General features: G+C 35.2%; 2 long non-coding RNA genes across 4 annotated transcripts in view; one reads left to right on the forward strand and one right to left on the reverse strand.

Moving 5' to 3' along the window:
- Positions 1 to 24,158, reverse strand: part of LOC147834003 (uncharacterized) — a 152,227-nt gene that overhangs the window by 82,560 nt on the left and 45,509 nt on the right. The window contains exon 3 of the long non-coding RNA XR_015506988.1: positions 2,175 to 2,324. This is a non-coding gene — a long non-coding RNA (uncharacterized LOC147834003). The remainder of the gene's footprint in view (positions 1 to 2,174; positions 2,325 to 24,158) is intronic.
- Positions 18,695 to 22,247, forward strand: LOC137487605 (uncharacterized). 3 transcript variants are annotated; one of them, XR_015506966.1, is made up of 7 exons: positions 18,695 to 18,739; positions 20,328 to 20,385; positions 20,475 to 20,568; positions 20,692 to 20,849; positions 20,945 to 21,040; positions 21,215 to 21,344; positions 22,094 to 22,247. It is a non-coding gene; the product is annotated as an uncharacterized LOC137487605 (long non-coding RNA). The 3 variants fall into 3 exon arrangements; XR_015506965.1 differs by lacking the exon at positions 22,094 to 22,247 and adding an exon at positions 19,298 to 19,370 and having other exon boundaries at positions 21,215 to 21,518; XR_015506964.1 differs by lacking the exon at positions 22,094 to 22,247 and having other exon boundaries at positions 21,215 to 21,518.

Genomic DNA, 24,158 nt, shown 5'->3' on the forward strand with positions numbered 1-24,158 from the left:
GTCACACACTTAACGTGCCCTGCCATGTCTTTTAAAATTCTAAACATTGTTTTCTATTAGTGTATGCACATCAACAGTGCCTTTCAGGGTCTGACTAAGGTGCAAAGCTATGACTCAGAATGCTTTTTGAATTCCTGCAGAACCACTGTGTGCCATCTGAAGTCTTCTTTTAAATAATATTATTTTTGCATATAGAAACCTCGAGTTTTCTTAGAATTGGAACAGCACAGAGCTACACTTCCTGTCTGGTGTATGACTGACTTTAATCATACAGTAAGGGTGTGTTCATTAGATTGGTGTGCAAACACTGTTTTCAAGCACATGTTAGTACATCCATGTCGTTACTACTCTCAGGATAAAGGTTATTGCACACTGAATCCGAAATTTCTGTCTGTAATTTTAGCACATTCAAAAATAAAATCAACCTACTTTTATGTGAATCATATTGACACACTGCCCACGAAACTTTGTCTGTCATTAAAAAATTCTAACCGGGCTCGATTTATTCCATTTTTTCACATACAAAAAATGCTTTGAGGGGTGTTTTGACTGTCACTGTACAAGTGAACAGCTAAATACAGTATGGGGTTATTTAAGCTACAGATAACTTTATGACAAACACAGCGCATAAAATAAAGACAGAATGTGGAGGACAGTTAAGAACACCTATACTGGTTTCAGTGACTGGCACACCTCTCCCCAGCTGCTGCTTGGTGTGTGTTTGTGTCCATACATTTGCCCATGGACATTATAATAGAAAGCATGGTCTGCTTTCGGTCCATTGCTTTGGCACGTCAACGCAGCCGCCATCTATTGTAATGTCTATAGGTACTGCCAGTCTTTGCTCAGGATTTGTTTATGTATGTGAATGTGTGAAGTATCACAAGCAATGCAGCGAAATTTAACTGATTTCCTGAAATAAACTTTACATTTCGGGATAATCGTAGTGCAGCACTTTGATAGTGAGCTGAACTTAATTCCTCTCTTTGCAGTATTGGTGGAACACGAAATGCGGCCTATTCCTCTTTCTTTTTTTACTTTGGAGAAGAGAGGGGAACAAGTATTACTGCTTGGGTGTGCTCCAACTATAGGGGGATCACACTCCTCAGCCTCCTGGAGAAAGTCTATAACAGGGTACTGGAGAGGAGGACCCGGCTGATGGTTGAACCTAGGATCCAGGAGGAACAATGCGGTTTTTGCCCAGGCCTTGGTACAATGGACCAGCTCTCTACCCTTACCAGGGTACTCGAAAGTTCATGGGAGTATGCCCAACCAGTCCACATGTGTTTTGTGGATGTGGATGAGACATTCTACCGTGTCCCATGTGGCATTCTGTGGTGGATGCACTGGGAGTCTGGAGTTAGTGGCGCTCTGTTAAGGGCCGTCTCCTCCCTGTATGAACAGAGTAGCTGTCTGGTTCGCATTGCCCGCAATAAGTCAGACTTGTTTCCAGTGCTTGTTGGACTCCAGCAGGGTTGCCCTTAGACAAAAAAACAAAAAAACAAAATCTGTTCATAATTTATAAGAGAATTTCAAAGCACAGCATTGGGCTGGAGGGGGTCCAGTTTGGGGACCACAGGATTTTCATCTCTGTTATTCACAGATGATGTTGATCTGTTAGCTTCATTGAACATGGACCTTCAGCATGCACTGGGGTGGTTAGATGAGAATCAGCACCTCCAAGTCTGAGGCCATGGTGCTCCACTGGAAAAAAAGGTGGTTTGCCATCTCCAAGTTGGAGGAAAGTCTTTACCCCAAGTGGAGGAGTTCAAGTATTTTGGGGTTTTGTTCACAAGTGAGAGAAGGATGAAACATAAGATTGACAGGCAGATTGGTGCAGCGCCAGCAGTAATGCGGTCAATGTACTGGTCCATTGTGCTAAAGTAGGAGGTGAGCAAAAAGGCAAAGCTCTTGATTTACTGGTCAATCTACGTTCCTACTCTCACCTATGGTCAAGAGCTTTGGGTCATGACCGAAAGGACAAGATCTTACAATCAGTATACAATCAGCCAAAATGAGTTTCCTTCACAGGGTGGCAGGACGCACCCTTATGGATAGGGTAAGGAGCTCTGTCACCCGAAAGGAGCTCGGAGTAGAGCCGCTGCTCCTCCACATCACGAGAAGTCAGCTGAGGTGGCTTGGGCATCTATTTTAGATGCCTCCTGGACGCTTACCTTGGGAGGTGTTCCAAGCATGTCCCTCCGAGAGGAGGCCTTGGGGAAAGACCCAGGACACGCTGGAGGAACTGTCTCTCGGCTGGCCTGGGAACGTGTCTGACGAGCGAGAAGTCTGGGGTTCTCTCCTAAGACTGCTGCCCCTGCAACCTGGCCCCAGAAAATGGGTAGAAAATGAATGAATGAATGAATGAATGAATGAATGAATGAATAAATGAATGAATGAAAAGCATGCAAACTCCACACAAAAATCCCAACTAACCAAGCTCGACTCGAACCAGTGACCTTCGTGCCGTGAGGCAACAGTGCTAACCACTGAGCCACCATGATACCCTTGACACCTGACATGTTTTAGATAAAAAGTCTACTTTTTTGCTATGGTAGCTTAAAAATAGTCCCAGCAAATATTAGCACTGACTTCATTTTCAAGCAATCAATCAAATGTCACTGAACTACAGAAGCTGCCAGAAGTAATCACTTTCTTTTTGTTAACATGCTTATGCTTGCACATATGAAAATACTATATCTTTAGGCCATAAAAGTGCAGCCTGACTCTTCTGTGCCAAAAGATTCAGCCTAGAGCAGCCATCAGGATGTTGCCCTCTCTAGTGGACGGGTATGTTGAGGAAACCAAAAAAACAAATATGCCTGCAGGGCACCAATAAAATAAGGAAAAGGGAGTTCAGCGGTGACATGAGCGGTCTGATCGCCTGCGCTTCAGTGGACAGTGGCCTAGGTTGGTTTGATGATTAATGGCTCAGGACTGATGCAGGGGAACATGTACTAATGGATAGATTGCACCCCAGCCAGACTGAGCTAACATAGCTTCCAGGCCTCTGATAATGTAATTTAACATCCAGCTAATTCTCCTCTGCTCAATTCATCATGGTTTTACTCAGGCTGAAGGCCATAAAGGTAGAGGTTAGTGAGAGATTATTAGACGCAAGGTAAGGTGGAAGAAAAAAAAAAAGTTTAAAGTTTAAAGCACATGCAGATTCAGTGGACATGCATTAATCTCACGTCTCTGCTGTCTTATTATCTGGTTTCACCCTCGCCAGTGTTGCTGAGGTAAGGTGCTTTGTTCAGGATTATGATCTCAGTATATATCTGAAGACATGTTTATGAGGGGAGTGATGAAGGGACGGCACAGTGGCAGTATAGGATGCAGTATAGTCCCCTAAAAATGTGCATTTATGTGATGTCTGGTTATGTTTACAGCAGATGGAGTTGGATGCGGCATGCTATTAATTCCCCATAGTGGTTCTTAGAACAACATTCAAAGGTAGTATAAGCATTCAGCCAAAGAAGCAACAGCTATTATAAACATAAAGCTACATGAAGCCAAACATTAATACTTTACATATTAAAGACATGCCATCACGGAAATCGAGTCAATAGCAATTCCCTCTATCTGAGACATTTTTAGAAGTATAGCATCTGCAGGAACTACCTTGCAAACAGGGTGAAAATACAGAGAAAGTGAGCCTTGTAGATAGTCTCCACGCAGAGTATTAGCTACACACTTAAGCATTTAAAAAAAGGTAAAAAAAAAAAAAAAAAAAAGAGGCAACAGTTAATACATACATTTCATGTATCCATGTTGATATGTGTCAGTGGAATGCAAAAATACAATGAGTATGCTCTTAAAATAATGTAACGTTAACATTAATTAAAGACTATACCACCAAGAACAGTAAAACAGTTTCATATATAGATATTAATCTTATGTAAATCACCGGTCGTACTGCACCCAACCCGCGCTGAGATGGGATCTAACCGGCGATTCTTTGCATGGAAGTCGGTTGCTTTAACAAGTAGGCTAAAAACCATGGCCTCTATCGTCTGTCACTAGAACAACTTTTGAGGTCAGAGGAGTGAGGTTTACCTGCATAGATAGCTGGCCTACATTACACTCATCCTCCTAAACCTCACTCCCATCCTGAACGAGCCCCCATTTTTTGTAGCGCCACCTACGACTATTAAGGTTAGGATAGCACTTCAGGTTCAATAAACTAATTGCCTGCAGAGATGTTGAAGTCAGGCCCCTCTGATCTAATTCTTGATGTAATTCTATGTTAAAATAAGGTAAATTAGAATATAAATCTTTCCCAAGTTTGAATAAAATACCAGAAATAAACTCTCTGTCAATAATAAAACTCTTAGATAAATCAGAAAATATAATGAATTTAATTAGAATAGAAATGTAAAGATTGAGGAAAAACCCATATGTAAACAAAATATGCAATATATGCACAACCAAAAGAAAGTAAACTGACCCAAATATACGTCAACAGAATTTAAAAGATGATAGACTTATAATGAAAATGTATTCCTCTGACAACACATTCAAAAGTGGTTCAAATTAATCAAATACTGGGTAAAACATGCATAAACTACTCACAGTAACTGTACTGCAGAACATGGATGAGCAGACCTGCTTCAAATCCTCACTTTCACTTTCAAGTAGTCAGCTGATTAAAAAGCACCTCCACAAAGCTAGAGAAATCTCCAACTATTACCACTATTTGGGGTGCTATCTGTTCCTCAATTACTCCACCAACGTCATGCGATCCTAAGCTGACAGTCTTTTTGTGATTTTTCCATTTAATGTTTTTTTTTTTTTTTTTTTTTTGCACGTTAAACACATGTCGACCACAACAGGAAATAAAAAAAACTGCATTAATTGCAAACATTTTTTTAAAAATAAAATTATACAATTAGTATTGTGAGGGTCAAAATATTAAATAAGTGGTGTGATGTGTACCGTTTTGTCTCCATCTGCATCAGAATTTACAGCAGAGTGAAATCTGGAAGCAGTGTGCTTTTGTGTGTGTCTGAAGGCCAATTTGATTGTGTGTGCCAACAGATCAAAGGTGTTTCTCTCTCTATCATTCAACGAATCCTTCACTGCAGTCTTTCAGCTTTTTTGAAGCCACATCTACAGTTGTCAGCCAGACTAACACTAATGACATCACATATGTCACAGAAAATAACATTAAGAAATAAAATAATAATATATATATAAAATAATAATAATAATAATAATAATAACAATCAAGACATCTGGACATGAACTTGCAGACTGGTTTAGTACAGCATGCATTTTCTAGCATGATCACATAAATTACCAACTCTAAGTTGTGCTTTTCTTTGGTTATTTAAGTGGCTATTTTTATAAGTGGTTATTTATTTACTGTGATTTACTGTGACTGTTAACAATTCTCCAGCACCAAGTTTTGGAATGAAGTAACTAGGTGTATATACAGTACATATGGACTGATAGCACATTGTGAAACATTTCCAATAGACTTCAAAGCAGGTCTGACAACAACTATTGAGCAGTTTATCATCAAAGCAATCCAGCAGGGACTGGGATAACAATGGCTATTCTCACAGACGGACATGCATAACGCCTTTGATGTTTACATATCCATTAGTGCAAAACACTCAAGTTTTAAACCAATGCTCTCAAAAGAAAAGCCCTTTCTCTTTTTCTATGACCACTTTATCTGTGATCTCTCCACGAGCATCTAACTTTTATCAATAGACATGTAGAGGTGTTATGCATACACTAAAAGTCATGCTTTACACATTTAATTACAATTAAAATATACTTAAAGCAAAATAAGCTTTTCCAAAATAGCACACTTAAAGTTAACTAATCATTTAAGGTATACTGATAATTTGTATGTCTGCAAGTATACTTAACTTTTTTCCTAAGTTGAATTGGAGTATTTAATCAGCTTTTATTATAAAAAAATGACATGTATTATCTGTGTGGATTTTCAGATATGTAGCTGGCCTTATTTAAAATACTGAATGTCGTTATTTTCTGGTAGAAAAACTCGTAAAGGTAAAGGGCTAGCCTCAAACGTTGTCTTTGAAAATGGGAGAATATGCAATATTATGTGAAAAAAAATCTTAAAATAAAATGATATGTCAAGTATAGTTGCATTAAGTATATTTCTAAGAAGAACCTGCTTTACATTTCATAGAAGTACATAAAACATTTTTTTTTTTTTGGTTTAAAAGTATACTAATAGCACACTTTAATATATTTGCTAGAAGTATAAAATTAAATGAAACCACCTACAGTACAGTATATGCTTAAAAAATGGAAAATACTCCTCAAAGAATATATCTATGATTGTATCTTGACGTTTTGGGGTTTGCATTGTTGCCTCTGGCACTGAGTTGTTCAACATATGGACTGCATGATGAAATCAGAAAAATACCAAAGCTGCATTGCTGCAGTGTAATGTTAAATCCAGTGACAGCCAGCTTAGCTTCAATAGAGAAGAAGAAAAAAAAAAAAACATGGGTAAAAAGATCTCAAAGCACCACTTTAGTGTGAAGTACCTACAAATTTTGGGAAATCCATTCTCAAATAATACTACAAAAAAAAAAAAAAAAACCTGCAGTGTACAAGGGTTACAGGACGAATGGTTCATAGAATCAATACAGAGAATGCATCAGTCCTATAAAAATCTTAATATTTTCTTTGGGTGCACGTCTAGAACGTGCTAACGTGAGACGTCTGCCTTAGCCAATCAGAACAGTCAGACGCATTCACGTCCGCGCGGTTTATGAGAATAAAAGCCTTTGAATATTTTCCCAGACGCATTTAGCTGCTAGAAGTTAGTCAGATAACGTTGATATGTTCTTCTTAATGCCAACTGTGTAAATAATCATCGATAAGATGTTTATGATAAGCCGCTGTTTGTTTATCTTCAAGTTTTGCGTGTGCCTGTGAAACATTTCGACATGCGAAAGTGATCCTCCATATGTTTTCATCGAAGTTGTTCACAATACTAATACTGTAATACTGTAACGTCCTCGCCTGTGTGAACAGCGCTTTTTTGAATATACTGGTAAAGTCGTTCCGGATATTTTCTGGATATTTACCGGTATCACTGTATGAAAGGGACTAGTGTCTTGCTTTCAAGATGTTCCTACGTGCTTTTAATTAGAATCCTACCTTTGTGTCCCTTCTAGTCTCCTTGTTTTGCAATGCCACTTTTGTTTCCTATAGCTTGCTTTATAATGTGACGCAAGCTAATTCTGCTTTTTAAAGGTGCAGTATGTAAGTTTGACACCCAGTGGTGGAACTAAGACTGAACAGGCTGACTGATTGACGACATCAATAGCAGTGTGCCTGACTATTGAGCCTAAAGGCTGATTTACATATTATTTGCTAATTGATAATGTCATGTGGAACTCTGGATCCGGAAAATTCTTGATTTTCCACCAATGCAACCTGGGGTGCCGGAATATATTGGCTTAACTGGCAGTGGGTGGGTTAAATAACAAAAACAAAGAAAGTGTTTCGGCACGTAATGCACATTTTCAAAGCAGAACATCTGAGTTCAGCATTGTTTTTCAGATAAACAAGAATGTTCACTTAGCATGTTTCTTAAATGTCTGCAAACATATCACAGTATTTCTATGCTTTAGATAAGTCAAAAAGATACAACACCGTTAATGCAAATCTGTAGTTAAATCACAGTAGTTACATTCTGTATTCAGTATTTTTTATTTTCTTTATATATATATATATATATATATATATATATATATATATATATATATATATATATATATATATATATATATATATATTTTTTTTTTTTTTTTTTTTTTTCAAAAGTTCAACCTTTTGATTTTTGCCAACCTGGATCTATTCAGCATGCATGCGAACTGAATTCTGACTGGATTGAGACAAGCTGCTGAGGGATTCAGCGCATAAGCTGCAACTTGGCGAACAGATTATCGATTCTCTCCGAAAAAAGACTTTTAGACTTTCATTGCACTTTTTTTTGTCCCCTGGCTGCATAATACTGCATGATATCTGTTCTGATGGATAATGCCAGTCTGTGGATTTAAGATTTTCAGATTACTGTCATCAAGCCCAACTGATGGATGGATTTATAACCCACTGGCGTTGTTTTTTTCTGTTTACTTATCAGAGCAGATTCGACACTGTGTGAGTTTCAGAATTGTAACTAAGCATCTAAACTGTCTTTCTGACCTTAAAGTCCTCATTATACCCCTCAAATTCCTATACTAGCAGAGTCCTGCATGTGGGCCGACAGCGTTTAACCTCAAGTTCAGCAGTGCAGGAGGAATGTGAGAATAAGGACTATATGTCAAGAAAAGGAAGGTGAACCATCTGTTTTGATTCTCTCTTGTCTATCTACAGGTTTCACAGCACTTAATTCTTCGCAGCGTGAACCTTTCAAAATCATCTATGCGTCTGCAAAGTGAAGACAGAGACACAGATGGTTATGAATCGAAGGTGAAAAAATCTTTTCAAATCTTCCCTGACTGACTAGAGAGCAAGAGTGAGTGAAAGACAGAAAACATGACAGAAATGCAGAGGTGCAAGATTGACACCTTGTTTGAAATGTGAGGGTCTGTTCGGGTACAGAGAGAGCTGTAAAAGGTTCAGAATAAGTGAAGTGAAAGAGAGAACAATAAATCTGACAAGAGGGAGTAAGTTAATCTGTATTCGTGCCTCAACTTAGACATTCATGTACTTTTATGCGCTCTATAGACAGTGTTGTGTTACATAACCTTTGATCTTCAGTTCGTTTACAGTACACCTACATTTTCGCTATGTCAGGGGTTTTAGTCTTGTATCACTTTACCTCCAAAAGTATGTATCAAGCACACAACTGTGTCAATATTTAATGAGGTGTCGGTCATTGATGACCTTACATAACTTTATAATCGCATTGAAACATTTTTTTTTAACTGTTTGGAATGATATATTTATTAATAGCTTTTCTGTTGAAAACCATGGAATGTTTTTCTTCTTCTTTTTAATAAATGAGCTCGCTGTTTTAGGGGTGTGTTGCATCACATAATAATTAGTTTCAACTTCCCGCTTAACGTAACAAGGGGGCGGAGCCAGGAGCTCCCCCACTCTTCGTTTGGCAACAGACAGGCAGACAGAGAAAAGCAACACGAGTGAAAGGACCAGCATTCAGCCGTACATGTACGAATCGGACACAGACCAAGCAGAGAGTACACAATCATTTGTGTCTTTGTAAAACATTTACAGCCAACTGTGTGTTAGTTTAAAGTTCCGAGCTTGTAAACCGAGACTTTTACCTGTCAATACAAATCAAAATGTTCATATTTATGTTTGTACACTAGTATAATTTTTATAGATTTTCCAATTTTTTTTGATTATTTCTTTACATTTCTATATGTCCCTGTTAAATTCCAAAAAACGATGTAATTAATTTATTGGAATATTTATTAAGCTTGTGTGACACTTTTACTTTTCTGTATGCTCACTACACTATGCTGTAAACTCATCCATCCATTTGTAAATTCAAACTACATTAATTCAATAATTCATTTTTTAGAGATGCTGTTGTCAAAGCAGTTTGTCCATTTTCATTAATTACATCATTTGATTATTCAAATAAAAAAATAAACAAGCCAGAATTGTAATGTCCTTCAAAATGTGCAGCAACAAAAGTGTCTCACCAATTTATTCATATTTCTAATTCACTTCATCACTGATATCCATACTGTCCTTTTCTCAAACAACACATAATCTAAAACTGAACATCAACAGATGGTCGTCAACCCGTTCCTCATCTTCCTGCTCCAGAAAGTGGCCATGAACATCTGATCTGTAAGCAAATGATTATAGCAGGATGCTAAAGAACGTATGAGCATGGATGTTTTTTATGTCTAATGTGTTTACAGCTGACAAAAACCTGTTCCTATGGGGTCTGGACGTATTTTCGGACTCCGCTGTTTCCATGGCAACTGAGGTCTACTTATTACCCATTGGAATAGAAAAGCATAGGTCTTGAATGTGTGGCCACTTGAAACCATAATTATCAGACTGAGTAGAGAGAGAGAGAGAGCATGAGAGAGTGTATTTGAGAGGAAGACAGAAGCTGCATATCAAATCACATGCTGTTTGTTGTTGTTGTTTTATGATTTAGATTCATACTGATCATCTTGTTTAAGAGGTGACTCATACTGTAAGTTGTAGTTAAAGAACATACTGTATATCTATATAATGTCTGTAATTACATAATGTTCTATAGTTTGTTTCTTTGAATGAGAGAACAGAATAATTTCACATAATTGTGAAGTAAATATTATAGCCTACTAAACTAGTAACTCAAAAGTCTTATTCAGGCCCATTCAGGTTTTCTGATCTACGCATTATATTTTTTTTCCTAAAAACTCAAACATGTACATTAATATTTCTCTCAAATTGTTGTAGCACACTTTGTGCTGAACACACACCCAAAAAAAAAAAAAAAAAAAAAAAAAAAACTACCGGCCAATACCATGTAATAAGTAGCTGAAATAAGCACAAATGTCTGGACATGTGCATTTATACTTCTGTGTGGTGTCTGTAACACTTACGAAATGCTAGGTGGCAGTAGGTTATGTTATGTTCCTCTCTGTCGGGTTTCTTTGCTGGTATTAAGTTTTTTCCGGACGATATCTTAATATACAAGCGACTTAAACTAGCTCATTCTGAGGCAGGAGCCGGCAGATGTGCAACAACATTATTTAAGGTGTAAACAAAACCAAAGTTTCTATCTGGAGCTTCTTTACAAGCCGACCAATCACAGAGCTTATATAAATGAACTATATTTATTTATTTATTATTATTATTTTTTTGGCTCAGTAAAAAAAAACAAGCCAATTAGCAAGTCTTTAGCAATCATCAGGTCAGATGCTGCAGCTGGAATTTTGAAAAAAAAATATAGCAAATAAACAATATTTGAAACCTGCTATGAAAGATTTGTTTTCAGATTCATCCAATTTCCTACCAAATAAATGATAGTGCCTGTATTAAAACAACATACACTTCTTTACAATTTGATGATCAAAGTTTACCATTGTGTTTTTTTTTCCATTCAATACAGTTTGCCATCTCATTGAATAAAATCTGCCACATTTCCAACTGCTCACTTGACGACAGACCCACTTTGTAAGGAATTAGAAATTACTAATACTGTAATCAAGTATTAAGTGAAAACCTGACTTAAGCAGGTCTCCTGAAAAAAACAGCTCAGTAATACTGGTACATTAATCATGACACCTTATGAAAAAAATTTAGTTGCATGTCTTGCGTCTTATTATTGCGCCCACCTCTTAACACTAATGTGTCAGGAATGTTTGATGTGCAGTGTATTGTTCACTTAATTACAAATGCACTTCTCAAGCCTGGCAATAAGAGAGAGCAACAACACAATGACATTTCTCACTAGTCAAAAGCATCTGGATTTCCACAAAGTACGGTCAAAAATAAGAGAAGAGAAAGAGGATAAGTAAAAAAGAAAGTTTGCTCTTTATTTCTGTATCTTCTTTATCCATCAGGTGTTGATTATTTTGTTATTCCTCTGCTTTCCAAAAATAAATAAATAAATAACATCACAAGAGGGATCTAAAATAAATAAGTGAATAATTAAATAAATAAACAAACAACAACAACAACAAAAAATAACATAAATAAATAAATAAACAAACAACAAGAGGTATCTAAAATAAATAAATAAATAAAAGAAATAAATATAACCACAAGAGGCATTTAAATTAAATAAATAAATGAATAAAATAAAATAAATAAACCCCAAGAGGCATCTAAACTAAATAAATTTATTGAAAAATAAAAAATAAATGAATAACAAAAAGCATCTAAAATAAATAAATGAATAAAAATAAAAAGTAAGTAAATAAATAAATAAACCACAAGAGGCATCTAAAATAAAAAATAAATAAAACAATAAAATACAATAAATTAAATAAGTAAAATAAATAACATAACTAAAATAAATAAGATAAACATCACAAGAGGCATCTAAAGTAAAAATAAATAAATAAATAAACCACAAGAGGCATCTAAAATAAATAAATTAATAAAAATAAATAAAATAAATAAATTCCAAGGTGCATCTAAAAAAAATGACTAAATACATACATAATTAAATAAATAAACCACAAGAGACATCAAAACTAACTAAATAAATAAAAATAAATAAATACATCACAAAAGGTATCTAAACTAAAGTAAATAAATAAATAAATAAATAAATAAACCACAAGAGGCATCTAAACTAAATGAATGCATGCATGAATGAATGAATGAATGAATGAATGAATAAATAAATAAATAAATAAATAAATAAATAAATAAATAAATAAATAAATAAATAAATAAATCACAAGAGGCTTCTAAAAAAACAAATTACAAGAGTCATCTAAAATGAATGAATGAATGAATGAATAAATAAATAAATAAATAAACTACTACTACTACTACTACTACTAAAATAATAGTAATAATAACATTTACTGCTAGTTACAGTCAGTTTAGAAACTTCTGCAGCACTCTTCTGAAATGCTTCTATAATTAATCCAGATTTGTAAACCTTTCTCGTCACAGACTTTGAAAGATGTTTGGCACACAAGGGACTCAAACTCCAAACTGAGCTGCTCTGAGACAATGAAAACACTATAAACATGAACTGCTCATGTATAAAATTCATAAGACTGCATATATATCAATACGGTACAGAGCGGACTTTGAAATTAAATAATTGCTGATTTTTACTCACATTTGGCATTTGACAAGCATTGATCTTAGTTCCCGTGAGCAACACACACATTTATATGTATTACTGAATGTTCTGCTCAAGTCTGGCCTTAATGGGAAAAAAAAAAATCATTCAACTTTAAGAGACTGAGAGGAGCAGCAATGTTTTGAATCTGCACAGAAGAGATAGCTTTGACTGTCGATGACGACACGCACACCGAATACAGTACGCCACGACTCCAGCATTCATTCCTGCTCTTTATCTGACAGCGTCTGCCTTGTCTCCAGCTCTCCTTGAGGTTAAGACCCCAGGATGTGTCTGCAAGAGGAGGAGAAAGGAGATAAAATAAGTGAACAATGCGGGTGCCATTTCTAAAAAGGAACTGAACAAGCCTCATGAGTCCCGAGATTTAAGACGTGTGCCAGGCAGCCATTGTTCGCCCACGTCCCACTACCAACTACAGGCGACACGAGTCCCCGCTCTTTGAAACCACGGCCATGTGGTAGAAATGAAAATGGGTACATTTAAAAAGCAAGTGAGGAGATTCAAGTGTCAGACGGTGGAGATGGAGAGTGAAAAGGAACGGGAGACAGAGAGATATTGAATTAAAAAAGAGAGTGAGATATTGCTATTGAAAAAAAGGGACCTGTGGTTACAGATGTATTCAGGAAATGAGTAAAAGCCAGCTTCTTTTATTTTCTTTTTCTACCAAATGGCTCACAGGTGTTGCAGTGTCCTTGCACATCCCATGTTTCAAATGACAACATGAGCAGTTTTGTTCCATGGAGTTAGTTTTGAGAACTTTAAATGACAAAGTGAAGCCATGGAAACTGCAGATTTATTTACTGAAATTTATTCAGCATAAATTAGAACACCCCATTTTAAAAATGAGAATTTTTATCCATTTCTCAGTAAATGTAGGCAACATATTATATATTTATTTTTGTTTATTTATTTTAAAGGTTATATATTATATACTGATTTATTAAAAAAAAAACAAAATTTATTAACATAAAATGTTGTTCATCTTTACAAATAGAAGAAAAAACTACACAATTATTTAATATTTTTCTCTAACATATACATTTGGGCTACAAATGTTTTGTACAAACTGTTATCATAAGTTATTTTGTTAGATGAGCTCCAGATTTGGCTTCAGTATTGACTAATTTAATGCATATGTGCAAATATATTATTGTAATGCATCCTATAGAAAATATTAATTTAAAAGATATATTTATGAAGGTACAATATATAATAACAATTGAGCATTGCATTGTGTCAATGCCACAGCGTACCTGAGAATCGTTGCTGACCATGTCTATTTCTTTATGACCACAGTGTAGCCATCTTTTGATGCAGCAGGATAACACGCCATGTCATAAAGCACAAATCGTCTCTGACTGTCAGACTGGTTTCTTGAACATGACAATGAGTTCACTGTACCCAAATGGCCTTAATTCAATAAGGCACCTTTGGGATGTGGTGGAACAGGAGATTCGCATCATGGATGTGGACCTGACAAATATGCAGCAACTGGGTGATGCTATCATGTCAGTATAGACCAAAATCTATGAAGAATATTCCCAGTACCTTGTTGTATCTATGCCACAAAGGATTAAGGCAGTTATGCAGGAAAAAGGCAGTTCTGACAAACTTACAAAAGAGGGTTTAACCCAGTACTTGTAAGGTATACCTAATAAAGTGGCCAGTGAGTATTTATATTTGGCTCATAGCTGTCAACGTGCTGTCTTTCAGAAATTATAAATATTTAAAAATAGGCACTATCCTTATAAATAAACAGCATAGTTGCAATCTAAACAACTACATTCTCGACTAAAAAAACTCAAAAGTACATTATGTTGTCCAAAAGCAGTAATATTTGTCAAACTGTAGAGTGTCTCTGCTTGTCGCTGTATGAGGGCGGAGTACAGAAAAGTAAGGAGGCTGTACAAATGCTGTCATTGCAGAATATCGCACAGCAATCAACCAATCAGATTTAAGAACCAGACAGAACTGTTGTATAAATATGTATATGTTAGGGTATGTTAAATTACTCGTAGTGTATGTGAGTAAATGAGGGTGTGGGTGTTTACCAGTGCTGGGTTGCAGCTGGAAGGGCATCCGCTGCATAAAACATATGCTGGATAAGTTGGCGGTTCATTCCGCTGTGGCGACCCCTGATTAATAAAGGGACTAGGCCAAAAAGAAAATGAATGAATGAATAATTATTATATAATCTAGCTGGCCTATAACTAGAATATTTGATGGATTTTGTTTTTAAACAAATAAAATAGATTGGAATATAAACGACCACTTGTTTAGCAGCACCGGTTGCAAAAGTATATTTTCTAGTACGGATTAAACACAAGCTGCGTCCCAAATCGCATACTTATGCACTATTCTACGCTATTTTGTAGTATAAATATTGCAAGTAGTGTGTTGGACACTTCACGCACTCAACGACCGCAGGTTTGCTTACGTAGCGGAAAAGGCGGAGCTATCGGGCACACATGTTGAATAACTTTATTTATTTTGGATGGTGAAAGTAAAATTCTTCTACGAGAGTGATTATAGCGCCTCCCGATGGTGAATGCGGTTATACTCACGGCAGGTATTATCTGATAATTCAGTCGTTTATTTCACTGATTTGGCAACCGTCAAACGTCATCAGGGAAACGGTTTGAATTTCCGCTTAGTAAAAAAAACATTAGTATGCCATTTGGGACAACACTACATATACTATCCTGTTGAGTGTGTAAGTGCATAAGTACATAGTGCATGAGTGCATAGTGTATAGTGTGCCATTTGGGACGCAGCAACAGTTTTTGTAGCGAGTGGGGCAGGGGCGAGAGCCATGGGAGTGGTTTGAGGCCCATGATGCAAGTGTTAATGAGCAGCACCTGCACGCCGCACTCACTACAATAGCATTGCAAGCCATAAACCAGACCAAACAGTTATGAGGTGAATCACAGCATATTTTTTTTTTCTCAAAGCCAAACATTATAGAGGCTGCTGAAAGGTGTTTTTAAAGAATTATCATCACTTAAAGATTTATTTTTATTTAAAAAATGTGAAATGTTACATCACCACATCACATCTAATCAGTAAAACAGCATTGCCTCTTAAAAGCCAAAAAAAAAAAAAAAAAAAAGCTAGCAATAATAACCTGCTTTCAGAATGTGTTGGTTGCTTTTTTTATTGATTGATTGACAGCAGCACAGTGGCTCAGTGATTAGCACTGTCAATTTACAGCAAGAAGGTCACTGGTTCGAATCCCAGCTGGGCCACTTGGCATTTCTGTGTGGAGTTTGCATATTTCTTCTGGGTGATTCGGTTTCCCCCATAATCCAAAGATGTGCTATAGGTGAACTGCAATCAAAATTGGCCATTGTGTATGAGTACGTGTCTGAATGCAACAGTGTACGGGGGTTGCCCAGTAATGGGTTGCAGCTAGACAGGCATCCACAGTGTAAAAAATATGCCAGAATAGTTGGCGGTTCATTCCGCTGTGGCAACTCCTGATAAATAAGGAACCAAGCCGAAGGACAATGAATAAATAAATGATTGATTGATTTGTTCAGTTTAATCAGTGAACATACAGTAAGTAATTCAGTCTGACTGTTTGGTCTTGGCATGGTTGAACATTCACTGAAACAACCCTCCAATATTAGTTACATTATTTCCTTACACAGACACCTGAATCACCAGAATCTATGAAAGACAGCACTAATTATCACCATTTCCCACACAGCTCCCTGATGCATGAGATCCTTTTTCAAAACAATCTCATTAAACTTACAGACATCACTTCTGCGGCTGAGGTGATTCCCTTTCATTAATGTACAGACAGACAAAACACTCTGAAAGGACAAACTACACTTTCGAAAGGCAATAGCAACTTTGGAGTGGCCACGGGAGAACGTTCACTGAGAGAATTCATTATCAAAAACTTGCAGAAAATAGAAACAGCGAGAAGAAAAGAAGAGACAGTCAGACAGAAAGACAAAAACAAAAAACCCTGGTAAATCGTCTAAAGTATATATTCAGTTCACCCTGCTCTCAGCACTATGCATTTGTACAGTCCACAAGCAGATCAAATATACAAAGTAAGACCTTTACAAACTCAAACGAATAAGACGCTGGTGGGGGGAAAAATAGAGTGCTATGCAATTTAAACCTTAAATAATCTCTGGCTGTGGAGATCAATCAAAGCGTCAGATGGATTCTTAACACGATGATAAGAGGCCAAGATGAATGGCTGTGAAATGATGCCATTAACTCGGTTGCTGTTTTCATACATTTGTGTATCAAGTTTATGTGAACTGTGACAAAATAGCGTTTGATTAATTCCTTGCATTACTGCCATTCTCAAGACTGTGCCTTCCCAATTCCCACGCTGGTGCTGTAACTCAGAAAAGTTCTACTTTTGCAAAGTTACACCAAAGATGCGACTTGTAATCATCGCGATTCATGCAATATTTCAAGTATAGAAAGTGGGAATTCAAAGTCCACATGATGGCTCTCCTTTTTTCCCCCCACTGTTGCCCTCCATTCTCAGTCTCTTTCCCTTGAAGCATCAAACGTCTCACTTCAAAGTGCCTCATTTGTGGTTGCCTCTTTCCCAGGTGCCAATCCCTACTCTTATATATCTGGTGCAATCGACTAAGCCCCTCTCCATAAAATTTGATGCAACCAGGGGAGATGGGAGGGATATATTAGAATGGCCATATCGCAGGGTGATGGGGTCTATTGATCTCTGACTATAATTTTTTAGCGCAGAAGGTTATTTGCGAGATACGCTTGCAAGCTCGAACAAAAGACAGATACAAGTTTTTTGACTTGTCCTTTTACTTCAGTAGCCATCAGTTCCACTCTTGTGGTTGAGATTTGACCGTAAAAAGAGATGCACACTCATGCGTATAATAGTTGAGAAGTTTTAACACTTAATGTGATGCCTGTAGCCCTGCTTCACAATTAAAAGGGTTATAAAGGTGGGGCTTGAATAAAATTTGGCAGTTTGTGCAGCAGAGAGGCATTTTTTAAATCTGTGCTACATGACTGGAGAAAACAATAAAAAGTGCCAAAAAGGCAGGAAAACTTCAGCACCCTTAAAGCACCAGGCTCAATTCTACTGTCAGTGAGCCGTTATATAAAATGAAGAAGTATGATCTATAGTTTTTACAAAAGCTCTGAAGGTGTCAAAAATGTGCTAGATAATGTGTTTTACTGACACTGGCTGACAAATAAAGGAATATATCAGTGCAGGTAACACTGAAAAAGAGTACATCCTGTTTATTCACATATACTACCACCACTCTAACATTACAAAACTGAAAACTTGTGAAGCTCCGCTTTAAAATAGCCAATAGTTTACCTAGAATTTAAAATCCAATTATTTTTAACTAATACTGAAGTTCTTTTAAACCTGACTGTTCTACCATTTGCATCGTTGGATTCGCTTTTCAGTGTTTCGGCTTTCAGCAGCGACATTTACATGGCACTGAACTGAACTAAACTGAACTTCAACTACACTGTAAACCCTAATGCTGTAACTAATTAATTGAATTGAGTTCTATTAACTTAAATCATTAAAATTCGTTTATCTTAATTAACCTTGATGAGTATTTAGAACTTTTTCTTATTTTTGAGTTTGAAAAAATTTAATCTTTCAAGTAAGGTGAACAATTCTGCTGGGTTTAATTTATACAAAATGTCTCTTTAAAGTTTCATTAACTCAAAATCTTTTTTTTTTTTTTTTTTTTTTTTTTTTTTTTTAATTGACTTCAATAACAAACATACAAAATTCAACAATTTACACAAAAGAACACAATGACAATAACAGATCAGGATAAACAATATAAACTATTAACTCAAAATCTGTCAGCCCAATGATTTTGCGTCTGACGTCATCCAGGTTCACGTACGTGCTCATGCTTCATTCGTTTTTTTCAAGATGGCGGATCGGCCTCGCTTCACACTACAGTAAGTAAAATATTTACAAATCCAAGAAATATTAAATGTATGTTTTAATTAATATAATCACAGTAACAGTTCAATGTAATGTAGAGTTAATCAGGGTGCGTTTACATGTCGTACATTACAGAAAACATGTTTAGCCTCACTTGTTGCTAACTAACGTTAACATTACTGTTTAAAAAGTTAGAATCAGTGCAACGTTAGCGTTAGTTGTAATGTGTTAACTCTGAATTTTAACAGAGTGTGATAAAGACAAAAATATTTAAAATCGGCAGATTACATTTTTCAAAAAAATTTAAATCTTGGCGCGAGTATGCCTTTTCTCAGCCTGTGCTGAAGTTGTCATGGAGACGCGCGCTCTCACAACCGCATGTCATGGCGCTGCGCTGAACTCCATCCAGTATGTGAATGTGGTATTATCTTCGCGATCTGTAGGCACTTCGGAAACGAAAGGCGCAAGAAACGTGACGTTAATCATAACTCAAATGATCTCCGCCTAAACACTAAACGGTATTTTCTGATGACGCGCAAAAACGTAGTCTCAAAACTTAATGTCACACGCAGCTTGTTGCTTGCTGATCCATGTATGAGGATAGCCTGACGGAGAACATTTAAGCTGCGCTCCTCACCTGAGCAGGTACAGAGCAGAGCTTCATTTTACACTACCACATTGAGGTAAAGTTGGTTTTATATTCATACATTCATTTAGTAACAACTTGTGACTCGCTCCATAAATTGTTTACCATGGTACTTTGTCTATTTGTTCTGAAATTACATGCAAGTATGACATGAAAACAACATTACACTAAATGCACTATATTTTTTTGACTGGACAATGTTGTACTTTGAAAGTCATTGGCTGCTAATATGATTTCACCATTAAGAATATGCAAAAATTACCTTTCTGAAATTATATTATTAAGGAGAAAGTCTGAATGTGTAAATATAAAACTAACTTTACCTCAATCACCAGCACTGATCAACACTTTATATTTCCTCGCGCTTAAGATGACATCTTTGCATATCAATGATTACCTGATTAATGCGATCAGTTAAATGAGTTTAAATGTCATTTAGGTCAAATGTATTTTAATGGTATGATAAAAGTTTTTTTTTTTCAGTCTATTTTTTTAAATGTTTACTCTGGAGAAAATATAAACAGCCTAAAAAACAAAGTATGCATATCTATAACACATTAATACAAAATTATGTTATTAAATAAAATAATAACAAAACAAAATATTCAAGACGTGCTAAACAAGACATAGTTTTCTGATGTGCAAATTTTGTAGCTTAAAATATATTTATATCTTAAAAATATAAATATTTTAGTCTATATATATTTACATCATTAGACAATAAGGTAAGTTTTGTTATTTCTAGCTTTTAAAATCAGGCCTTAAATTTCTTTGTCGTCATATTCAGTTTTAGAAATTTCAAAACTGTTTAAATTAAATCTGTGTTCATCGAATCAAATCAACTAATATGATAATCAGCTATATTGCTAACCGTTTTGGAGGTTAACGTTAGACATCATGCAATTGTACTACTTCCACTCTCAGCTAAATGACACTGTGACTTTTTGTACATACAGAATTGTAGGTCGGGTGTTGCTGACTACAGATAGGTTCTTAAATGGAGGCATGTGAAAGGTGGGTAAAATATTTATTTTGTACTACTATGCCTGGCATATCCAGATAAAATAAATATTACAGTGTATTTATCAATGATACTTTTGCAGCAAGGAAAGTGAAACTTCAGCTAGACCTTGAGTTCAGTTTACAACATGAAGATCCTGCTTTCAACATCTGATCAACACCTGATTTTCATCTGAGGTAAAAAATAGATAAGTAAATGAAACATAATAATAATATTAATACATTTTTTCTAGAATTGTATATTTTGTGGTGTGGGTTTGTTTTATGAAATTCTCTCTTGTTTCTTTTTGCTGTTTGCAGAGTACCAACATGTTACAAATGAGAATTTTCCCCACAAATTCTTTGCAAAACTGGACCACCACCTATTTCATTTGATGACAATTTTAAGGCAAACAGCATCCAAAACTGGCAAGACAGCAGATACCCTGGCTAATCTTTTAAAGGTTTATGATGAGCAGGTATGTTCGGGGTCACGTGTTAAAGTATACATTAAAATATAATTTGAATTATTATTATTTTTTTAATTTTTAAAAAATTGATTCTTGATTTCCAGGAACTGAATGATGTCAGTTCATGACGGACTACTGTTATCAGAGGTCTTTTGGTCTTGCTGCGTGAGCGTGACTTAAGATTCTTTAGGAACACCCTGGTAAGACTTCATTCATTCTTTTCACAATTAGGCATGTTTAATGAAAAGATGAAAGTTTTGAAAACTTTTACTTAATAACATATTTGTAATCAAGAATAGTTGATGAATCATATAATATTGGCTCAGTCATTTTGATACTGTCCTTAAATTAATATCCTTGAATTATATTTTTAGATTGATAATCCTGCTGACTGAAGATGCTTTATTGGCCCTGCATTCACTGAGGGTCTCTGTTGTCCTGAAGAATGAATTGGACACCACCCACAGCACACTTCCAGACCTTTCTTGTCTTGTATGGATTAATGTATGCTCTTCACATAATATATAGTAAAGGACTTTGAACTTGTGCAAAAAGTTTTGCTTGGCATGGATGATGGAAAATAAAAAGTCTCGTAGCATGGAAACCTTAAAGAATGAGTTGATGTAGAGCTTTTTTTTTTTTTTTTTAACTTAATAAAGACTGTCTCTGGGGTAGTAACTTCAAAACATTTATTTACCTTTAATTGGTAAGTATGCATTTTATTATATATAGGGATAGTTTGTCCAAATGTAAAATTCTGTCATTTACTAACTCTTCACTTGTCCCAAACCTGCTTGAATTTCTTGCTTCTGTTAAACACAAAAGTTAAGTAAAGCTGACAACCTGTAACCACTGACTTTCTAATAGGAAAACAAATACTGTGGAAATCGGTGGTTACAGGTCTCAGCTTTTTTTTTTTTTTTTTCAACAGAAGAAAGAAACTCAAACAGGTTTGGAATAAGTAAATGACAGAATCATAGTTCAACCAAGACTGAATATATATGAATATATATATATATATATATATATATATATATATATATATATATATATATATATATTGTAACGAGCGCACACATGCCACGTCGCCCTGGTCGCTAATTCAACCCAGCTGGACCATCATCAACACAGGATCGTTCACAGCTTGATGTCATCAAGTGGAGAGGCATATAAACCAAGCCCACGCAAGGAGAAGATGAGCTTCATTCACCCAATGACTCCATGCGCTAACGCTTGTCTCTGTCTCTCCACAGCAGACTCCAGCTCGTGACAATCCCACATCCGACTACTCACTGTCCTTCACTTACTTCCCGGAGCACCAGAGCACCTCACCTTGAAGAAGAGCACCGTTTACACCCCATTCACGTTGTAAATAAAGCACCCTCTGGGGACTTGTCTGTAAACTTATCCAACTGTGTCGCTGTTTTCCCTCTGCTTCGCTACAATATATATATATATATATATATATATATATATATATATATATATATATATATATAATCTGCTCTCCGTTAAACAGAAATTGGGGGAAAAATAAATGGGGGCGAATAATTCTGACTTCAACGATATATATATATATATATATATATATATATATATACAGTTTCTGTGTAGTTTACACTAAACGAGTCACTTCACAGAATGTGCACTTATTATTTTTTTTAACGAATGCCTTAAGAGTAAGTTTTACACTTATTAATGTATTATTAAATTTTATCAAACTTATAGTTGTTTTTTCTTGAGGCTCTTATGTCTGATATCATATTTACATTGTGGGTAATTTTTATTAATTTCAGAATAGTGTTCATTTTCAATCTCTTTATGTCTAATAGTTTTTATCGTTTTAAGACATTTGTAATTGCATAGGAGACAAATTTGAAAGTACTGTTGGACATTTTTTCTTTAACAATAAATGTCTAAAATGGTATTGTCTGTGTGTTTTAAATTACAGATTTATTTTGACAGATTTATGGGGTTTAAAGATTAAAATAATGGCTAATTTTATTTGTGAAACTGACGATGGAGAAGTTAATTTTAAAAAATGCTATCAAAATGTATGAGCTGGGTGACAAAGTATGTAAAGGTGAGATAAATAATTAAAAATAAGTTAATTGCTATTAAAATGTATGAGCTGGGTGATTTAAGTATTTAAAGTTGAAAGAAATTAAAGCAATTAAGTTAATTGCTATTAAAATGTATGAGCTGGGTGATTTAAGTATTTAAAGTTGAAAGAAATTAAAGCAATTAAGTTAATTGGTATTAAAATGTATGAGCTGGGTGACTAAGTATTTAAAGTTTGGAAAAATTAAAACAATTAAGTTAATTGCAATTAAAACGTATAAGCTGAGTAACTTGGGTATTTTAAGTTAGGTGAAGTGTCTTGCATGAGTACAACAAACTCAAAACTTAATGTTTCTGTTTACTTAAAATAGATAATTTCATAACTTAAAAAATTTGACGTAACTGATTACCTCAAATTTTTTGAGTTTTGTCAACTTATTCGGGATTACAGTGTATGAAAACTGGACTGAAGAAGTTTCAATTTACTAGAACTTCTATGTTCAACTGCTTTGACACAATCTACATGGTAAAATCGCTATATAAATAAATAAGTAAATAAAAATAATAATAATAAATAAATAAATTGAATTGCATTTATCATAAGATAAGGTTTACGGAATGGGAATGACCAGACTATTGATATTGAAAACAAAAAAGTAAGATCTAAAAACTCCAAAGGTGTCAGAAATGTGCAAGATAATGTGTTTTACTGACATTGATTGACAAATAAAGGAATATATCAGTGCAGGTAAAACTGAGTAAGAGCACATCCTGTTTATTTACATATACTACCAGCACTCTAACATTACACAATTGAAAACTTGTCAAGTTTCCCTTTAAAATAGCCAATAGTTACCCTAGAGTTGAAAATTCAGTCATTATTAACCGATACTGAACTTCTTTCTAACCTGACTGTGATTTGTTCTACCATTTGCATGGTTGGATTTGCTTTTCAGTGTTTCGGCTTTCAGCAGTGAAATTTACATGGCACTGAACTGGACTAAACTGAACTTCAACTATGAAAACTGGACTAAAGAAGTTTCAATTTACTAGAACTTCTATGTTCAACTGCTTTGACACAATCTACATGGTAAAATCGCTATATAAATAAATAAGTAAATTAAAAATAATAATAATAAATAAATGAATTGAATTGCATTTATCATAAGATAAGGTTTACGGAATGGGAATGACCAGACTATTGATATTGAAAACGAAGAAGTAAGATCTAAAAACTCCAAAGGTGTCAGAAATGTG

This window comes from Danio rerio, chromosome 14 (genome assembly GCF_052040795.2).
Source record: "Danio rerio strain M-AB ecotype USA chromosome 14, GRCz13ab, whole genome shotgun sequence".
Classification (NCBI taxonomy): Eukaryota; Metazoa; Chordata; class Actinopteri; order Cypriniformes; family Danionidae; genus Danio; species Danio rerio.